The 20,380-nt window shown below is 31.7% G+C and overlaps 1 protein-coding gene across 1 annotated transcript in view; it reads right to left on the bottom strand.

Moving 5' to 3' along the window:
- LOC129948153 (protein retinal degeneration B) overlaps positions 1-14,751 on the bottom strand; it is a 102,655-nt gene extending 87,904 nt beyond the window's left edge. Inside the window, exons 1-2 of the mRNA XM_056059023.1 lie at positions 13,974-14,751; positions 13,782-13,892 (exon numbers count right to left, since the gene is read on the bottom strand). The gene's annotated coding sequence lies outside the window, so the exon portion shown is untranslated. The remainder of the gene's footprint in view (positions 1-13,781; positions 13,893-13,973) is intronic.
- Between the last annotated feature and the right edge of the window lie 5,629 nt (positions 14,752-20,380).

Genomic DNA, 20,380 nt, shown 5'->3' on the forward strand with positions numbered 1-20,380 from the left:
ATTTTTTGAAATCATTCTTTAAATTAAAAATGGTTGTAAGAAACACTTAGGTGACATAAATTAGAACTCAGAACCGTCTGAACCATCTCAATTAAGAGATTAGTTTTGAAATGACGGTGGGTTGTATGTAACACTTTAAAGAATTTTGTATGATTTTCTCTAGAAATTTTTGGAAGTGTTACATACAAACCACTGTCATTTCAAAACTACTCTCTTTATTGAGATGGTTTAGACGGTTCTGAGTTCTAATTTATGTCACCTAAGTGTTTCTTACAACCATTTTTAATTTAAAGAATGATTTCAAAAAAATCCCATGTAAAAGTATTTTCAACATTTTTTGATTTTTGTGATTTGCACATTTTCAGAAGTTGTGGAGCTACAACTGGAACTTGAATCATCATCGATAAGATTCAATAGGGATAAAATTGAATTGTTTGATTGTTAGCTTTCATCACTTTCAAATAAAAACTGCAAATTATAAAAGTTTTTAATAGAGAAAAGAAATAAAAATTAAAATTAACACTTCGATCAACCACATCAGCTTCCATTTTGGGTATTTGTTTATATTTTTTTGCTTCGAAATGTCACTTTTGAAAGAACGAATTTGACACTGCTACCAAACTTTAAATAATAAAAAATATGATGATCCAATGCTGTTTTTTTATCATGATCTGATCCGGATCAGATTACGGTGATAATAAAACGCGGCTAATAACATAAAGAAGCACCAAATTTCCTTAAGAAAACTATTCTGGATGAGTGGAACAAGATAACCCCAACAATTGGTGGAATCAATGCTGAGAAGGCTTAAAGCAGTGATAGATATGAATTTTAATTTGTTGACCAATAAATGTTTATTCAAAAGTTGTTGTTTCTTCGGGCTAAATTTTGTAAAATAAATACGATGCATTTCTAAAGTGGCATCGTGGTGTAATAGTTATGGAATATATGTTAAGTTGTATTGTGTTATTTTAACGTCAGTGATAACTTATTTAAATTTTGCTTTACATAGGCTTACTCGTAAATGTTTCTAAAGTTGTACATCAATTAAGTTGTTACCCACTGCAGATAAAGTTTGAACTGAGATTAAATTGCACTTCTGTTAATTTTTTGAGTTTTATTATTTACTTGAAAAAGTTAAATTTAACTATGTCTTGAAAATCAACTAAAATAAGTTTGTTTATCCCATCAAACGTCAGCTGTCAAACTGACCAACCGACAAGCCACACAAAATGTGGTTTGATAATGAAATTAAATAAGTCACCGCAACCGCAAATTCTGTCATACAAAAAGGTAACATAAACTACACCTTAAATCAGCTCAAATTTAATCATTGCAAATATAGAAGCATGGTTATATTTTGCTCCATATGAACTTGAAGGTCTTACGTTAACTTCAGTTGGAAATAACCTTAAAATTTTACGTGCGGTTATTACAGCTGTTTTTGACAGCTACTTCGAATGCAGCTTCAAATTTAGTTTCAACAACACTCCATTTTGTGACGACAATAACTGAAAACTGAGTAAGAAATCAATATTCTTATGTCGGTATTAATTGTGAGACACATTTTCATGACAAGTGATAAAGAAAATGATGATGACGGGATAGGTTGCAAATCGATTCCCACATAGACCTCTGACGGACTAAATATTACGCCACAACTTAAATATCCACATAAACATTTAAACTAAACCAACCCTATATTTTTTTGCTGTCGACTTTAAAACCTAGATATTGTTTGTGTGTTAATTAAATCACAACCTATATTTATTAGATGCCTTTCTGCAAAATTAACATGATACCCCGTATGTCTGTCTGTCTGTCTGTAAAAACATTTCTACCAGATATCGATTAATTTCTGTCTGAGGTAGCCACATACATATGAACAAGCCTACCTACAAACCTAGATATCTAGCACGTTGCTCAGAATCATCGAACACATTATTTTTGTATCCCACTCATCAATTTATCGTCTATTTTACCCTCAATTTTGTATCTATGTTTTATATTTTGTATTTTGATGCTGTTGTTGTTGTTCTTATATTTTGCGTCAGAGTTCTAGTCCTGAACTTCATCATCATTTCATAGATAAGTGAATGTGTAAATAAAATCGAAATATTTGGTTTTAAAATAGATATATTCATATGAGATGAGTTTCCAACGTGTTTGAGTTTATTCACACCATGAATTTGGGATATTTTTAGAAAATAAAAAAAAATATGTACATATTTTCAATCCAGCTTTATGTATATACAAATACATATACATACATATCAGAATGTCGCTCATTTAGAAACATAACCTCAAAAATAAATAACATACAAAATCAACAACAAAAATTCAGTATTAATATTTATTTTTGGTCAATGTTCAAAATTTTTTTGGCTACCTGCCAAAAATGTATTATCCTGGCAACCTTTTCTAAACCTTCAACTTTCTCTCTAGTTGCGTCATTTTGTGTTTTATGTATGTAGGTTGTTTGAAATCAACTGTGTCATAAAATTTTCATCAAAGCGTATTTTTCCCGCCACCATACCTCATAGACTGATCCGGTCCGCTCCGTTGCCCGTCAACATCATAGCACCGCATTACCTACGGCTGAGCCTTTAGCGTTGTTGAATTCGTTGTCGTCACCTTTTCTGATGGTGTAACATTTTAAAAATAACGAATTATTTCGACCTAATTCTATGTTTCTTGTGACGTCAAATGACTTGTCATTATTATACTTTTCTTACCTCTTCACATTTGAAGAAAGAAAAATAAACCACTTTGTGTAAACGTCATTGGTGATATGGATAACTTTCTCTTGGAAATAGAAATAAATCCCAAATTTATAATTGTGGAAAAAGGAGGGCGGACGAAGGGGGGGGGGACTGTGTGTTGACGTATGTTCACTTTTTGTAAGGAAAATCAAATTAGAGATCCCACAAAAACATTTAAGTATACTTATGAATTGGTTTTGATGAAATTCAGTAGATGATGTTTTTGATTACTCCCAATATAAACCAATCTGTCACCTAGAACTTATATGCCAATATTGCATGCATTCAATGTTTTCTAGTTTTCTCGGAATCAACTTAAGAGAATTTAATTAAATTACATAACAAGGAAGCTTTGTTGTACAAACGCTAAATACAGGGAAGCCACCTAGTGGTATATTTTTCTAACTTTTTGACACTGACAGCTGATTGCCTCTTGAAATTTTGACAGAAAGTCAGTAAAGAAAAGAAGTTTTTTTGAACTTTTTTTTTAAGATACCATGTAGGATCGATGTAATGCCAACCATCCGAACACCATTAAACAATTTAGGGCAACATTATCAAAGCAATCTATCAACAAGGTCTTGAAAAAATTTAAACGAAAGCCAAGGCATTTACTAAAGCGACGCAGTTTGTGTTCCAAATTAACAAATTAAATTAAAATTAAACCATAAAACTTGGAAAATATTACTTTTATTTAATTTATTGCATTTTGCCCAAACCTTTATAATGAGACAACTTAGTTAAGAGCTGTTAAAGTTATTGTAAGAAAGCTTTGTACACACAAATATGAACACTCACAATATCTACAAGTACAGATGGTCTATTATGCTTCTTTGACTAAAATAATAATGTCAAAGTAAGCAAACATTAACATTAACATTTTACTGCAATGGCATGTTAACACAAATTACCCACGAAGGTTAAAAATTTGTTCTTCAACTTTATGGTGATATCATAAACAATATCAACTAAATTATTAAAAGCTTACCTCATTTGTTTATCCATTAATTGTCAGTTATAAAATAAATAATCTTTATTTTAATTACATAAAATTGAATAAAGAACAATTAATTAAAAAATGAAAAGAATTTTGGCAACATTAAAATGTGTCAGCTTTTAGCTTATTAGAACTTTTGTTTGCTTTCTAGTATATTTTTTGTTGTTTGTTTTATTTTAAATTATACAATTCTTTGTATTCATTAAGGAGTACTTCTTTTTACATACATACAAATAAAAAGCCTTTCGACCTCAAAAAATAACTATTTACATATTTAAATAATCTCATTAAAGCCTAATAAACTTTTCATAAGACACCTTTACATTTTTTGTATAGGCATGCCAAACAAATCAAAATAATAAAATCATGCATACGATTTTAGCGCCACCTTCATATGTAAGGGGTTATCCATTTTGCGGCTTCAAAAGTATAAGTCTTCAATTCGACATCTGTCAAACTAAGTTATTTAACTAATTTTTGACGCATAAAACTTGTTAAAACCTACTACAAAAATGATGACTCTGCCACAGCCACATATCGTGCTTTAAGAGGATTGTGGTTTACATAATCGTCCAACTACGCAAGCAATTGGCAAAATTGTGACGAAATTTGAGAGACTGGCTTGGTTAAAGATATTGTAAGGCCTGTACATCATCGTTTCGCTCATGCTACTGAAAATATGCTGCTCTAAGTTAAAGTGTTTCCAAATATCCGAGTACGTCGATTCTTCGTCGTTCTCAGGAATTAGGACTTTCTTACGGCACAATATGGCGTATTTTGCATTTGGCTCTAAACCTACATATGTATCTACATATGTGGCTATAACACAGCTACGCTTCAGCTTCGTCTTCGTCTGCGTTACGTTGGGCCTACTTCGAGGTTGCTTTGAATGACACTTCCAAACACGGTTGCCACATTGGTGACCTGTGACCAAATTTTGTCATTATTTTTTCACTTGGCCAAATGGCCATTTTTTATTCAATTTGAGTAACGAAAACGTTCTTTTAACATACTCACTTGGCTAAACAGAAACAACTGTTAACTTTATTTAAGCAACTTTGTGTACACACAAACTTTATTAAAAATATAAACTCTTGATCCGATTTGGACTTAGGGAACAGAGAAAATTATCTACTTATTACATAAGCCTTAAAATTCTCAAAATACCTTACTACTTTTAATAAAATGATTGTAAAAACAAACGCTTTACATTTTTATTTATGTAAGTAAAGTTTTTAAAAGGACTGCTACTAGTTATTTAAATTTAACCTTAGTAATAATAATTTAAGAAATGTATCCAAAATAACTCCAAAAAGTTTTTTGTCGGATTTCGAAATTTCAATATAATCTCTAATATATTTTTGTTTCTAACTTGGTTAAGGTTTATTCAAAACATGAAGTAATCGAATGGACGAATCTAATAAAATTAAGTTTGTTAGGGATTTTGTAAGTTTATTTGTACATAATTAAAAAATGAATGTCATCTGCATAATATGGGAAATATGTTAAGAAAATGTGAAGAATTCATTAATCTTCGTTTACAAATTTTTCGGACTTGAATTGATTATGTTCGTCATTTTTACCTGCAAGTGGTCATTTTTATTCTCAAATTTGGACACAAGCTTTTTTTAAGTTGGTAACCGTGCTTCCAATATGACGTTCCTAAAATGGCACTTCTGTCATTAGCAGCTATTATTTTTTCTTAAAACAAAAAAAAAATGAGTTTTGAAATCGTAAAAATTGAAGTAGCTAACACAGCCTATAATAACCAATGGGATATACCCTCCAAAATCCAATGTATTTTGTTTGTTGACTTTTTTTTACAGATGTTGAGCTGTCAGGCAAAGCAAATGTTTAGCAAATTTGAACTAGAGCTTCCGTTTGGAGTCACATTACGTTATTTCCTTACAATTGTCAAATGAAACGTGAGGTCGAACCTTCATTGTGATAGCATGCATTGAATTCCTATGGCTGAAATCAGAAACGTCAGGCCGAAGCCGAAGCTGAACGTGTTTGTGTTTCAGCCATAAAGTCCAGCTGAAACAACAACTGAAGCCAGTTGACCAATCACAACGTAGCAGAAACGTCGAATTGGTGCTTGAACTTGAACAACATGCGGTGGACGGCGATTTTTCGGAAAAAATTTACCTCAGCAACGTCAAGTTATGACCAATAGTATCCGGAAATTACCTCAAAATCAATCAGTGCGTGCAACAATTTATTGGTTATTTAAATGATGTTGTGTTTCCACATAATGCCAACATTCAAAATTTATAATCAAAGGAATATCATCAAAGATATATGTATGTTTCATTTACGTTTACTTTTGAAACCGCAAAATGGATAACCCTTTAAAAAGGCGGTAGGGATATTTATTTTGTTGCTTATACTTCCAATATTTTGCACGGAAAAGTTCATTTCAACAGCTGAAATATCACATTTTAGATGCTTCATTCATTTTATATTCTTATTGTTTGTTAATGTTATATCACTTCTTCTTGGTTGTATGGAAACATTCATAATTAAAAATGATCAAAGAAATTAACTTTAGTTTTGTTGTTTTTTGATGTCTATACAACAATAATAATTAATTAATTAGAGAAAGTATAGATAAGAATTTTGTGTCTTTTCTCACTCTTTTGGATTTTTCCAAAGCCTTTGACACTGTTAACCACCGTAGTTTATGCATCAAATTAAGGGATGAGTTTCAATTTACGTCATCATCAGTGAGACTCATTTTCTCATATCTTAATTCTAGACACCAAGCAGTAGTTGCTAACAACCAAACTTTAAATTTTCTTCCGCTAACACGAGGTGTTCCCCATTACTTTTTACCATGAATGTTAATGAGCTCCTGTCTCTAAGCTTTAACTCATCCATGCATATGTATGCCGATGATGTGCAGCTTAGGTACAGTTGTCCACTTGGGTTGGTTGAAAATGGTATTTGGGAGATAAACGAAGATCTTAATAAGATATTGCTCTGGTCTCGATCAAACGGACTTTGTTTAAATACTACTAAGTCAAAATGCTTAGTCATTTCAAAAGACCCTACAGACACATCTTGCTTTTCTCCAATATTACTTAATGATAGCCCTATTCAGTTTGTTGACTCAGCCAAGAATCTTGGAGTAGTATTTAATACGACACTCACTTGGACTAATCATATACAACTTATCATAGGTAGAGTTTACGGAGGCTTACGTACCACCCAAAGAATCACTCCAATAAAAACAAGAATGATACTTTCTAAGTCGCTGCTTTTCCGCTTTTATTATTTGGGTGTGAACTATTTAGTAATTGCGATTCCAAGCACAAAGGGAAACTTAATGTTGTCTATAATAGTGTGACAAGATATATTTTTGGGCTACGGAAATATGTTCATGTAGCCTCATATGCAAAATCAATATATGGTTTTTCTCTTGATAATCTTTTCTCGTTTAGGACCTTAATAATGCTCCACAATATCATGCAAATACGACAACTCCCGTACCTTTACAACATAATTATTTTTCCATTTTAACTTTTATTTTTTACTTTAAAGGTGTTTTATAAGGTATTATAATAACGTCCATGGATCATATCTTTTTCACTAATTTAATGGTATAAAGTAGTTTCGTTTATACAAATTTTCTTTTTCAAGTCATCTCGTTTAAAATTTAGTATTCATTCATTTCATGTAAACCAATTGTAAAACTAAAGCTTGTACTACCTTAAAAGATATTGTATCTTACTGTGCAAGACTTAATATGTAATAAATACAAATACATATACAAATACAAATTAAAAACGTAAATTTGGTATCTATACATGGTGATTCTTTAGGTTTATTATAAACGATTCTCAAGATTTAATTCCAAATTGCATTGGATTTAATTGCTTTAAATAAAATGAAATATTTATAAATCTTAGCTCGTTTTATATTCATGTGAATCAGATGATAATAAATTTAAATAACAATAAAAAGTGATCGTCTTATGCTAAAAAACGAGTTCAAATACATTTTTATAAGATCAGGATTTAATTTTTTTAATTACATCAATTGCAGTTGTTAAAACTTTCTCATGATGTAATTAAATTTGATTTAATAATTGGAACCAATTTGATTGTTTCATGGTATCATACAAAAATTAGCTAAAAGGTGTATTCAAACTTTAACCCCATAAATTACTTTTATGTACATATAGACATATATTCCAAAGAATTCTTTTCTTTTTAACAATTTTATTTTTAACTGTGAAACTTGTGCAGCTTTATAGAATACATAAAACTTTATATATATTCATGAAGATTACGAAATCAGACGAATGAGCTGCAAATGGATTTCTTGAAAATATTTCTATGTTCGAAATGTTAAAATTGACAACATATTAATGCGGGGGCATCGTAAATGGGCTCTTTGTTTGTTCTGCGCTGAATGCATTCATACCATAAAAATTAAGTTTTTATTACTTTTCGTTATACTTTAAAAATTATAAAGTGAAATCAATCAAATCATATTGTCAATTTTAAGACGATTAATTTTGACGTCTAACAACTTTATACCACTTGGTAGTAAAAACGAGAGGAGGGCATTTTAAAATTTGCTTAAAAAAGGGAATAAGTGAGAGCGAAGACGGTTTTAAGATCTTTAAATGTTTTTACATTTGTTTGACAATATTAGTAGAAACTATCGTTCCTATAAATTTTTTGCAAGACGCAAAACTTAATCCGCTGATTCAATTGATGACAGTCAAATGTGTAAGCTTTAAATCTAACATACCAACTGTGAAAGTGACAGTCAAGAGGTAGGTAACTATTGTCAGCTAAATGACTGTCAGAGCACTGACTTATACGCCAATAGTTTATATCTGACATCAGCTGTACTTAGTTTTATTTTACTACCATTTTTGTTAGCTCCAGGACTTAATAGGCTTTTCGCGGCAAACCCAAAACTCGGAAAACTCAAGTTTTTCCATACATTGTTCGTAAGTCACAAATTTAAGTAAACCACAATTATTATATAAAACCTTTCAAAAACTAGTAGCAATTCAAAGATGAACTAAACAAACAAACTTTTTGAAACATTCAGTGCTCAATTTAATGTAAACAAAACATCTAATGGCTGATTTCAAAAGAAATATTCTATTTTATATTGTTGATTTTTTGTCCAGATCTGCAGAGATTTTAATTTAAATAAAATAGTTCAGTTATTTGAACTTAAAATTTGGCAGTGATAAGTAATATTATTTATACAGATTTCTTACGTTTTTTTGTTTCTTATTTACGGAATAGCGAAGACGAAAAGTACCTATTGATTGGAGGCCGAAACAAATTATAATTGAAGGACTTAACTTTTACTCACAAATTTTGCATGAATACAATTTTTGACTGTCGGTGTTAAACGAAAATATGTATGTTAATGTTTGATGTGATTTTCGGGTTTTCTTAAACCAGGTTTTCACGAAATTATCGGTTTTGGCCGAAAACCTACATCGAAAACTCAAGTTTTCCCATACATTTTTGTTAACCACAAGTTTTATATAAAACCTCTCGAAACCTAGTAGCAATACAAAGTTAAACTAAACAAACAAACCTTTCGAAACATTCAGCGCTCAAATTAATGTAAACAAAACAGTTGATGGCTGTTGTCAAAACAAATATTTTATTTTGAAACAAATTTGGTTGTGGTAAGTAATATTATTTATACAATTTCAATTTACAAAACAAGAATTATTGCTTTTCTTTATTTACAGAATATAGAAGAGAAAAAGAAGGCAACTTTAGGGGAGCTTCGTGGCAACAAAAAAACGTCGGGAATAAAAGCCCGGTGACTATTTGCGGCACTGGTTGTTCTTTTATGATCCTCCAGAGTTTCAAACGCTATTTGTTAAGCGAGAAACGGGCATGCACTATGGCTACCGGCGTGACGACCAAAAGAACGAAAAAGACTTGCTCATAGTTCGTAATTACGTTTCCAAGGGATGCGACTTCTAACTCGTCGCTACAAATATTTCGACGCTTTCGCTTACTACCTGGAGAAAGACTTTCCGGTAACTCCGTTCAATTACAAGTGTTTGGGAGATATGAGAAAGGCGATAAGTTCATTTGTGGAGGAGAATACGTATGATAGAAAATCTCTGGTGGAGACTAAATCGCAGCGAGCTTGGAAAACTTGCGCTAAAACATTCGACAATGTGGGAATCGTTGTTCTAATAAATAAAACCACAACAGTGATGGACAGCGATGCCAACATCAAGAAAATCTTCAATGCTTTGAACAAGCCAGGCGAGTCCTCAAAGCAAGAAGTCAGAGAGATAGTCATGGAGACATTGCAGCCCATCATTACTGCTTCAGTGATCTCTCTGGATGAGTGTGATTTTGGTACGATTCTAGAACTAGGAATTGTCCTTTTCAGCTCCGGCCATAAGGACCTACATGAAATCGTTCAGAATATTCTCAACCTCGCCACAATATATGGCGATTCTGAAGGGGTATTTGGCCAGCAGAAACAATAGTCATAAGCTCAGTAATTTGGATTGAATTTGTTGTGAAAGAAGAAGAAAATGTTTTAAATAACATGATTTTTTATTGTAACAGATTTCTTTGTTGTTGATTATATGATATGTTTTCTAGACAATTAGTCTCTCTTAAGTGAATTGTTCGGACCGGTTGAAGTAAACAAAGAGGATAGCTGTAGCTAAGCGAGCTTGTAGTTCTTGTTGGTATATGAACTTCAGTTGAAACTATTTTTCTAGACGAGCTAGTGTTACTTTAAAATCAATTTTAATTGGTAAGAATTTATTTTATTTACACAAATAGTTTGAGAAGAACAAAACTTTTTACTCACAAATTTGTTAATCAATACAAAATTTGACAGCCAGTGTTTAACAAATTCAAATGTCAAATGAAAACGTGTAAATGTTCGGTGTGAACGATTTTCTTTGGGTTTGGTGTGAAAAGGCTATAACAAACAAACCCAAAATTGAATCAAATATAATCGAATTTTGTAGGTGCTGAATACACTTAAAAAGAACTGTTCGATGATATTTTTAAACTCGAACGATATGCATAATCAGTGTGTTCCATGCCTAGTTTTAAACAATTTCAGATTAAAAGTTTTAATAATTTTTAGTCCGATGTCGTTCTACACTTCAAAAGTTGGGCTAATTCTTACAAAAGAGAGCGCGCGCGATAGAGAAAAACCAGATTGAGTCCAAGAAATTTTTTCTGGCGATTTCTGGGCTGGCTATAAAATTGAATTTGACGTTCACGGCAAGAAATGACAGAAAAAAAAAATATAATACTAATTCATTTATTTTATAGACTATTTTCATTTTAGTGTTGGTAAATGTGAGTATTGTTCATATTTCTAATTCCTTTAATCAAAATATTTTTTCATAAAATTTATATTTTTTATAAAACTGTTACTGAAGAAGAAAATTGTAGTACAAAAAATATATACAGCTGTGGACAACTAATTAGAAACATTATCCTTCCGTTCCTTTACTTCTTCACAACACTGTGTTCTATCAAAATAACTGCATCCTTAGCGGTGTATCAGAAATGTTATCTGCTAATTTGTAGAGATAACATCATTTTTGCAATCTTCTGACTGCATATAAAAGCTCTCGTCGTTGTTGGTCAACTAATTAGAAACGGTCTATTTAAATTTGATTAAGTAAGAGTGAAAATAACTTTGTAACTTCGCACCGGTAAGTAGACATTTAGACAACCAAGTTGTTGCTGCAATTATATTTTAAGTATTTTTTTTTAATTTGAAATACTTTCATAACGGGTAAGTCTAAAAACTGCGATCCCGCTTCCAGAAAAGCTATTGCTGAGCTGTGGAAGCTTAAATATTCCTTTAGAGCGACTGCATCTCATCTAAACTACTCCGTAAAGAAAGTTTATAGTGCAATTAAGCATTGTCAGGCATTTGACACAACTGAAAATGTACCGCGGAAAAAAAGAGCTCGTAAGACTTCCCACTGGGTTGATCGAAAAATAGGTAGGCTGGCAAAACGAGACCCTTAAATAAGCTCAACAGAAATTCAACGCCAGATTTCCAATGAAGCTGGAGCTCCGATCTCTGCTCGCACCATTAGAAGACGATTGGTTTAGGCTGGGTTGCATGGTCACGTTTCACGGAAGAAGCCACAAGTCACCATAAGGCAACGTAAACTTAGGATTCAGTTCGCAAGATCACACATCAATTGGACAGCAATTGAATGGAAAAACATTGTGTGGAGTGACGACACGAGGATAAATCGGATGGGACAAGATGGTGCCCGACATGAAAATATGCCAGTCATCTGGAAGTTTCAACAATGACCCCAAACACACCGCTGGAATCACAAAAAAATTTTGTAGGGACAGTTCTATCACTGTACTTGAATGGGCATCGGCAGGTGCAGACCTTAACCCAATTGAGCATCTTCGGACGGATGTCAAAAAAGCTGTTGGATTAAAAACTTTGATGTTCTTTATTCGAACATTCAAGCCGCTTGGAAGGCTATACCCGTGAAGCGCTGCAGACTTATTGAATCCATGGAACGAAGATGCCGAGAGGTTCCAAAGCAAAGAGGTTTTGCAACCAAATATTAAAAGAATTTTTTGGTAATGATATCTAAAAATAAAGAAATATTAACTTCCCATATGAAGTTATTGTAATGGGTCCGATTTGTCAAATTGAAAATTTTGACATTTCTCGACGTTTCAAGGTCAATAGACTCGAAATAAAAGATTTTCAGAAAGATGTCTGTGCGTGCGTGTGTATGTACGTTCGTACGTTAGTTCGTCCGTACGTTCGCGACGTTTTTTTCGTCGTAAATAGCTCAAGAACCAGATAATAAGGCAGAAAGATGCAGAAAGGGCTCTCAAGAAAATTGCGTGAGTGGTTTTTTTACCATAGCAGTTTAAAAAAAAGGTGAAAATTTTGGTTAACCCTAAATATCTTACGAACCAAAAACGCTAGAGACTTGAATTAAATTTTATATAATATAAAATTAAAAAAAAGCCATTTTACGTTTTTTTTATAAATCAGAAAAAAACTGAAAAACAAATTTGTCACCTCCAAAACTTTACGACTAAAATATGATTTTATCTCCAAAACAATTTCGTGTAACAAAGAACAATGTTTTTGACATCTATAAAATTTTGAGAAAAATCGAATTGACAATTTTTTTATAAAAAATAAAAATCTAAAAAAAACATTACTCAAAGTTTGTAAAAATTGAATATCGATTCAAATATCTTTTCAAAAACTTGAAATTTACAGTTTTTTCACAAGAAATAAAAACTTAAAATAAAATTAATAAAAGTTGGTACAAAATTGATTTTTGACTCAAATATCTTTTCAAATCTTTGAGATATTAGCTTTAATTTACTTTTATCTTTCAAAAAATATTGTTGTCAACATTCAGTAAAATTTTGTAAAAAAATCGAATTGACAGTTTTTCTTACAAGAAATTAAAAACCGAAACAAAAATTAACAAAAGTTGTTAAAAAACAATTTTCGACTCAAATATCTTTTCAAAAAATTGAAATTTAGGCTTCAAACTTATTTTATCTTATAAGAAATATTGCTAAAACATTGTTAAAACATTCTGTAAAATGTTCAGAAAAATCGAATTGATAGTTTTTTTACACCAAAACCGTTCCACACATTTTGACAGTTTACTTTGTCTCTGAGAGCATTTCGGCCCTCAAATTTGACATTTCACAAACTTTTAGTGCTAGAAATGTCTGGAACAGACCTAATATGATGAAGTATCAAAATGAGGTGCCTGAAAAGATCCCAATGTTATTGGTTAGTCTCCTGTTTGCAAATCACACTGAGAAAAGTCAGAGATCTAAGTAATATAAACTGACCTGTTTCAAATCCTTGCAGAAAAAATATAAACGCATGAGGGAAAAGGATAACTAAGCGATCAGATATTTTTAAATAATAAACTGAGTAGATTAATAATTAAAGACGAAAATTCAGTAAATATAAAGCATTTGAAAGAAAATATTACTATCGTAATTTTAGTAGGCACTTACATTATGTTTTGTCAAATCAATTCTCCTCAACGGATCCATTCAAATCCCTTCCGCACCGCCACTGATTTGAACACCAAGTTACCAAGAAAAAAACTGAAATGCATCTAGGTCCTTAGATACAAAATTGACAAATAAAACAAGAACTTTTAAATTGCAGAAACAATGAAAATAATAATTACACAATCAACCTACATTTGGGTTTACTTAATGACACCACTGTTTAAATTTCACTGGAACTACAATAATTAAAAAGACATTTCATGGTAAATTCACATAATTTCGCAAATACCGCTGGTGCTCCAAAGTCCAACTCCGAACTCGTAAACTTTTTTATTTTCCCTCACACCACAGAATTTTCATGCTTGGTTTCTAAAGCACCTTAATTATTGCTTTTTTTTAGACAAAATTAACATCCATTATTTTTATTATTTAGAAGAATAAGAAGGCAAATACTATCCGAGGGTGATTCGCAATCAAATGGGACAACTTTGGATGAGTCGGCAGACGAGAACTTATTCGAATTAATTAGGAAAATATTGTGGAATCGAATGCAAGTTGCTACACTCCAATTTACTTTCACTGACTATCCAATAAGATAAATGAGGGACATTGACTTTTCACATATTAAAAACCTCGGCTTTTAAAATACGGTGGCATTTCAATAAAATATCCATTATTTCCATTCACTTTTCCCAAAAATTTGCAACACACAAATTTATCTCTGTGAAAAAATTCACAAATCTTTGGTGTGTATCACTTTATCCACTTGTGTCGTTTCCCACAACGACCGACGACTTTAATTCAACTGATTTCGATTTCATGGCAAAACACAAACAATTTTTTTCATCTTTTTCATTTGTTTATTTAACAGAAAAGAATTATTAATAATTCTTTCCTTCTTCCTTATTATTTTTAATTTGTTTATTTTGTATTATGTATGGCAAACCGAAAACGAAAAATTAAGAAGAAGAAGTGTATACACAAAGCCATTTGGGAAGAAAAATTCTTTTTGTTTGTTTTTTGGTTCGACGTCATTGTTTTTGTTTGACAAATAGAAATTTTTGACATAAATGTATAATTGAGGGGAAAATCTTTATGGCGATTGTAGCGCTTGTGGTTGTTTTTAACAACATTGAAATCAAAATGGTTTGTGTCATTGGTTTATGAATGAAAATAGGGTAAGTCATATTATATTGCTTAATAACTTTCCTTCACACAATTTCTTTTAAATAAATAGCAGGTTGGGATGCACCCTACACTTCTTAAGTTTAAACAAAATATTAATAACAATACTTAGTGTAAGATAATATAAAGTTTGAAGTTAATAAAACCTTTATTTTTTCTTACATTATTGGAGTCGAAAACCATTTTATCAGTTTTAGTTTTTCTTAAGCAGAATTTTTTTTTAAAGTTCTTATATGTTATATAAAAACTAGCGGTCGGATATTTTTAAGAAAATTGTTTTATGTTAACAACAGTATTGTGCATAGGAGGAAATCATTTTGAAGTCGATTTCTTCCTTAATACTCGAGACATTAAAGTAAAAATTCAGTTGTTACCAATTTTGCGTAGCATTTTTTTTCGATATACATACATATATTAACTAAAGGCTGGTTAAATTTTAAGGGTAAATGTTGATTTTGAATGAAATACAAATTATTTAGAAAATGAGTGTCACTTCTTTTTTGTATGATAATATTGGTATATTTCAATCATGTATGAAACAGAATATCGAACTTCTTCCGATGGTAAAAGTTTTCAATGGCGCTGAAGCATAATTGACATTCTAAGCGGTAAAATTTCCGAATTATCTCATCCTTTAGCTCTTGAATTGTTGCTGGCATATCGAATCGACTTAATCCTTTTTTTTAAATAACCCCAAGAATGAAATCACATGATCTTGGCCACCAATTGACATCGCCACCACGTGAGATAACACGGCAATTATATTTGTCGCACAAAAGAAACATGGTTTCGTTAGCTATGACGTAGCACTGAGACCATATATCGTCCACATCCATATCTTCCAATTCGGGCAGTACAAAGTTCGTTATCATCGCACGATAGCGAAAACCATTCACAGTAACTACCTGGAGAAGATATAAATCCTCGGTAGACATCTTGGTTTGCCTACAAGCTAAACCGGAAATGAGCCTTATAAACTTTTTCATAGTGTGCGTGTAATTTCTCCTCTAATTTATTAAATTTACCCACAAAACTCAGTAAGTGTTTCTATACAACAATGTAACCAAATGGGATTTGGAGGATGATACGTCCGAAGGATTTATATCTTCATATAGAGTGTTTTTAATTAACGATATCGTCAATAATTTGCTTCACGTAACTTTATCGCTTTCGTCTCGTCAATCGTTTTCGGTATAAGATCGTGCAGTATGACTGAAATGTCAAAATGAACTCAACGAAAGATAATGCTTGTTCGATAACTTGAAAATGTTATTAAACTTGGTTTTTCTCTATGAGAAATTTTGAAAATTTATAAAAAATGTCATGTTACCAAACATGCTAATTACTTTGTGATGTTTATTATTACTGTTACTTTTAGTGTTTTTATTTGTTGCCTCCGATGATAAAACTCTAGTTTCAAAATGTAAGTTTTTTTTGTCTGATATGTTTTTAAATTGATAAATCTGTATATATAATTTTGTAAATACATAGGGCAGTAACACAAAATCAGCTCAAAATGTGTATCAAATTTATGGATGAGCATCCTTCCTTGGCCAATGGGTATAAACCTAATTCTTTACAAGGGAAGGCGGACCTTAGTAAGTTGTGGGCCGGTTTGGCTGAGATTTTAAATTCGAATGGCCTACCTATGAAAAACATTGCTGGTTGCAGGAAGGTAAATATAATTGTGATTGTGTAAATAATTTATTTTATAAATATTTTACGTGTGTACATACATAGGTGTGGACTGATACAAATATCGAGCTAAGAAAAAACTAAGCCAAAATTTGTTGTCAATGCAAAAAAAAAAACGAAGAAGTAAAAATTACGGAGGATGAGGAAAAAATAATTGAGCTGACATCAATTGGGAAGGCAGTATCCGGATTGAAGTGCCTTTCTTTTGGAGCTCCAAGCCCAAAACCATCCACAGCCGCAACAACTCTATCAGTTGCATCGGCGTTAGCAGTAGCAGCATCATCGACAGCTCCATTTTCCTCGGATTCAAAAATAGTTTAAAGGCCACAGCGTTCCCAGGAAATGAGCCTGTTCAAAATAGAAAAAGGTTGGTTCTTTGAAATGTTGTTAACTTTTTACATTATATAGGTAGATATTGTTCATCCTATGAAATATAGAAATTCAACCCCCTTTGTGGCAGCCAGTACCCCTAAACGATGAAGGATACAAATGAGTTACTGAATGCTCAAATGGAAAATGATTCAATTTTTCAGGATAAATTACTGAACATTTTGAGAGAGCGAAATGAGCAGGATGCAATGTTCCGAGTCAGAGTCATAGAACAACTCGAAAGACGCAACGACATTGCAGAAAAACAATTACAAAAAGGATATTTTTAAGTTGTGTATGTGTATTGTCATTAATTTTGCATTTGAATTCATTTTTTTTGCTTAAGCTATAGTATTTTTGTGTTTAGTTTCTAGTTATGTTAATTTATGCAGTTGTTTTTATGTGTTAATAAAGTCATTTTTTTTTCAGAAATATACCTAGTATAAATACATATATTTAAATAATAATAAATAATCATGTCAAAAACAAATTTTTTATATCATCTCTTATATTAATTGCTAATTGCTTCATTGCATTGTTTTCACTTGATATTTGCGATTCGCTCAATCCATAGCTAGGGAGGTTTTCGGCGTCTATTAAAATGTTACAATTTTCAACATTATAATATATACAAATGTTATGTAGAGCAGCACAAACATTTGCAAAGTTAACAATTTTTATCCAGTTCGTAGCAACTCTTTCTTTCTTCCAAGAGAATTCTCCATCGACCTAAGGATTCCAAAAATGTGTATTGAAGTCTTAAAATAAGTTAATTTGTAATTTCCCATATTGTTTACCATTCAAAATATCGATACAACGTTCAATTACATTTCTAGTTTTTGAATGAACATTATTAAAATTACTTTTCGTTTCATCGGATGAGCTTCTATATGGTGAAAGCAACCAAGGTTCTAATGGATATAAACTATCACCTAAACATTTTTGGTTATAATGAGTTATTTATAACTTACGAAGTGTTGTTTTTTACCCAAAAGCCAATAGTTCTCGTACATTAAAAGTGTTTTCGAAAAATTGTCTTTCATTTGAATGTTTCCATACGATTGAGTCGTGTGCAGATCCAACGTATCTAGCATTAATTGCCATTATTCTCATTTTATGATCACAAATCTTAAAACAAAATCGATTAATAGATTTTCATATCGTTCTTTCAGTATTACTTACAACCATTGCATATACGCTCTGTTTTCCCTTCCTGTTAAGGGGGTATTCTGGTCTAGAAATAAAAAAAAAACGATTTTTTTTCTTTTCATATTTTCATAGTTTAACTATTTAAGAATATGTCTACGAGAGGATTTTCCCAAATTCAAATTATTTTTGGAGAAATAAGTATTTTGCTGAGCAGCCATCCAAATCGGTTGGGCTGCAACTAATAGAACAAAAGACATAATGGGGTACTTTAAACGCGTTTTTCTCAGAACTGTCTTTTTGAATCTGATACCCACGATTTCTCAGATTCTGCTGAACCGATTTACTTGAAATTTTAAGAGAGTCTTCTTTAGGGACTTGTCTACGTCCGGAACTACGGCCATCCCCCAATTTTCATTTTTACTATTTTTAACAAATCGAAGAATGTTCAAAAAAATGGTAAATTTTTTTTATTTTTCTTTATACAGTTGCCATTTTGTAAAAAAAAATGTTTGTAACTTTTCCGTAGTTCCAGACATTGCGACATTATTGTAGATTAATAATCTTTTTTAGTTTTTGATTTCAGATTTCTAGGAGAGTTAAAATCGTGGGTATGGTCACGCACCAAATTTTTGAGACGCACCACTCCATCAGCTGATAACTAACGGAATTTTGATTTTTTTTTACTTTTTTATTTTTTTTTGTATGCTTCTAATGTAAATAAATAATGTATACAAAAGTTGATGGTAAAATTGTTGCTTGCCTTTTTCTACAGCACTTCAAAAATTACCTAAAATTCATGTCTCTAGACCAGAATACCCCCTTAAAGAATATTTGTTCGTCTTCCCTTGGTTTTTGTAAATAAAAATGTGTGCCATCTATGCACCCTACAATTATAAGTACATTTTCAATGAATAACTATTTGCAATTTACGATTTTTGTCAATATTCGTTGTATACTTAACCTGGTATTGAAATTTTTTGATAAAACCGTTGCTTTATTTCGGACTTTTCGTTTTCCCCATAGCCTCCATTTTATCCACAGGAGACATAGCTTGGCTTCCATAATGTTTGTTGTTTCCGAAACTATTTTGGATAATGTGCTTTGTGCAAGAACGAGTCCAAAATCGTTGCCTATCAACCATTGGTACCCTCCGCGACCCAAATTCTCAATAGTTATAGCAAATCTTAATATTGAAAGTATGTATGTAGAACGACAACCGTCTGGTAAATTTATTGTTTCCAGTATCATTATAAAGGCCTCTTTTGAAATTCGAAAACGTTGAACAAAACTACAATTTTGTTAAATTATTTTACAATAAGTAATATGTACATATTTTCGTTTGTATATAAAATAGAAAGCTTACATATGGGTTGGAACAGAAAGAGGCTCTGATTCATCTCTTAATTGTCTTCGTAACCGTATTAATTGTTTTTTTTTTTTGAGTTTTCATTTCCACTTTGTAACAAAACTTAATTACGTCGAAACATGTTGACTTTAATTTGCTTAGTTGAATTTGGAAATTAATGACAGACGATACCTATTTAGCTATCGTGCAAACGCTATCATTTTGACGATATCGCTTTGACGATTATCGTCTTACGTGAAGTGAGACTATCGTTGAAACGATATCGTCTGACGATAATCGTGTTATGGAATGACGCCCCTGGCCTCATTTTGATACAAAATACGGCCGAGGATGCTGCCAGCCCATAAACCGCAACAAACAGTCACTCTTTGTGGGTACTTTAGTTTTTGACAATCACTCTTGTCACTCTCATTCGCCCGAATGAGGCGCATTTCCTGCCACCATTTTGAACATTGACGATGCTTGAATTAAAGAATTGGTCAAGAGGCTTTAGTTCTTAATTCAATTGCACCTTGTAGGAGTGTAAATATAAGTCTTTTTGCATAATTTTTATCAACGATGAGAGTGAGAAGTGCAATTGATGGACACAACGCGACGACTAATTGAGGTGGACGACTCTTCAGCCGCACTATCGCGTACATTAGCATCGCGTTCATTCTGCAGAACGAGCTGTACGAGCATGCACAAGCTTTATCACATCTTCTACAGACACGGTTTTCTCAAGTTTTTGAACGATTTTTCGGATTGAACGCACATTTAGACGATTAAATTAACAAAACAAATTACGAAAAGGAAAATTCCTTATTGCTTTTCTGATATAAAAAGGAATTCTTTA

Source organism: Eupeodes corollae, chromosome 2 (assembly GCF_945859685.1).
Source record: "Eupeodes corollae chromosome 2, idEupCoro1.1, whole genome shotgun sequence".
NCBI classification, from domain to species: domain Eukaryota; kingdom Metazoa; phylum Arthropoda; class Insecta; order Diptera; family Syrphidae; genus Eupeodes; species Eupeodes corollae.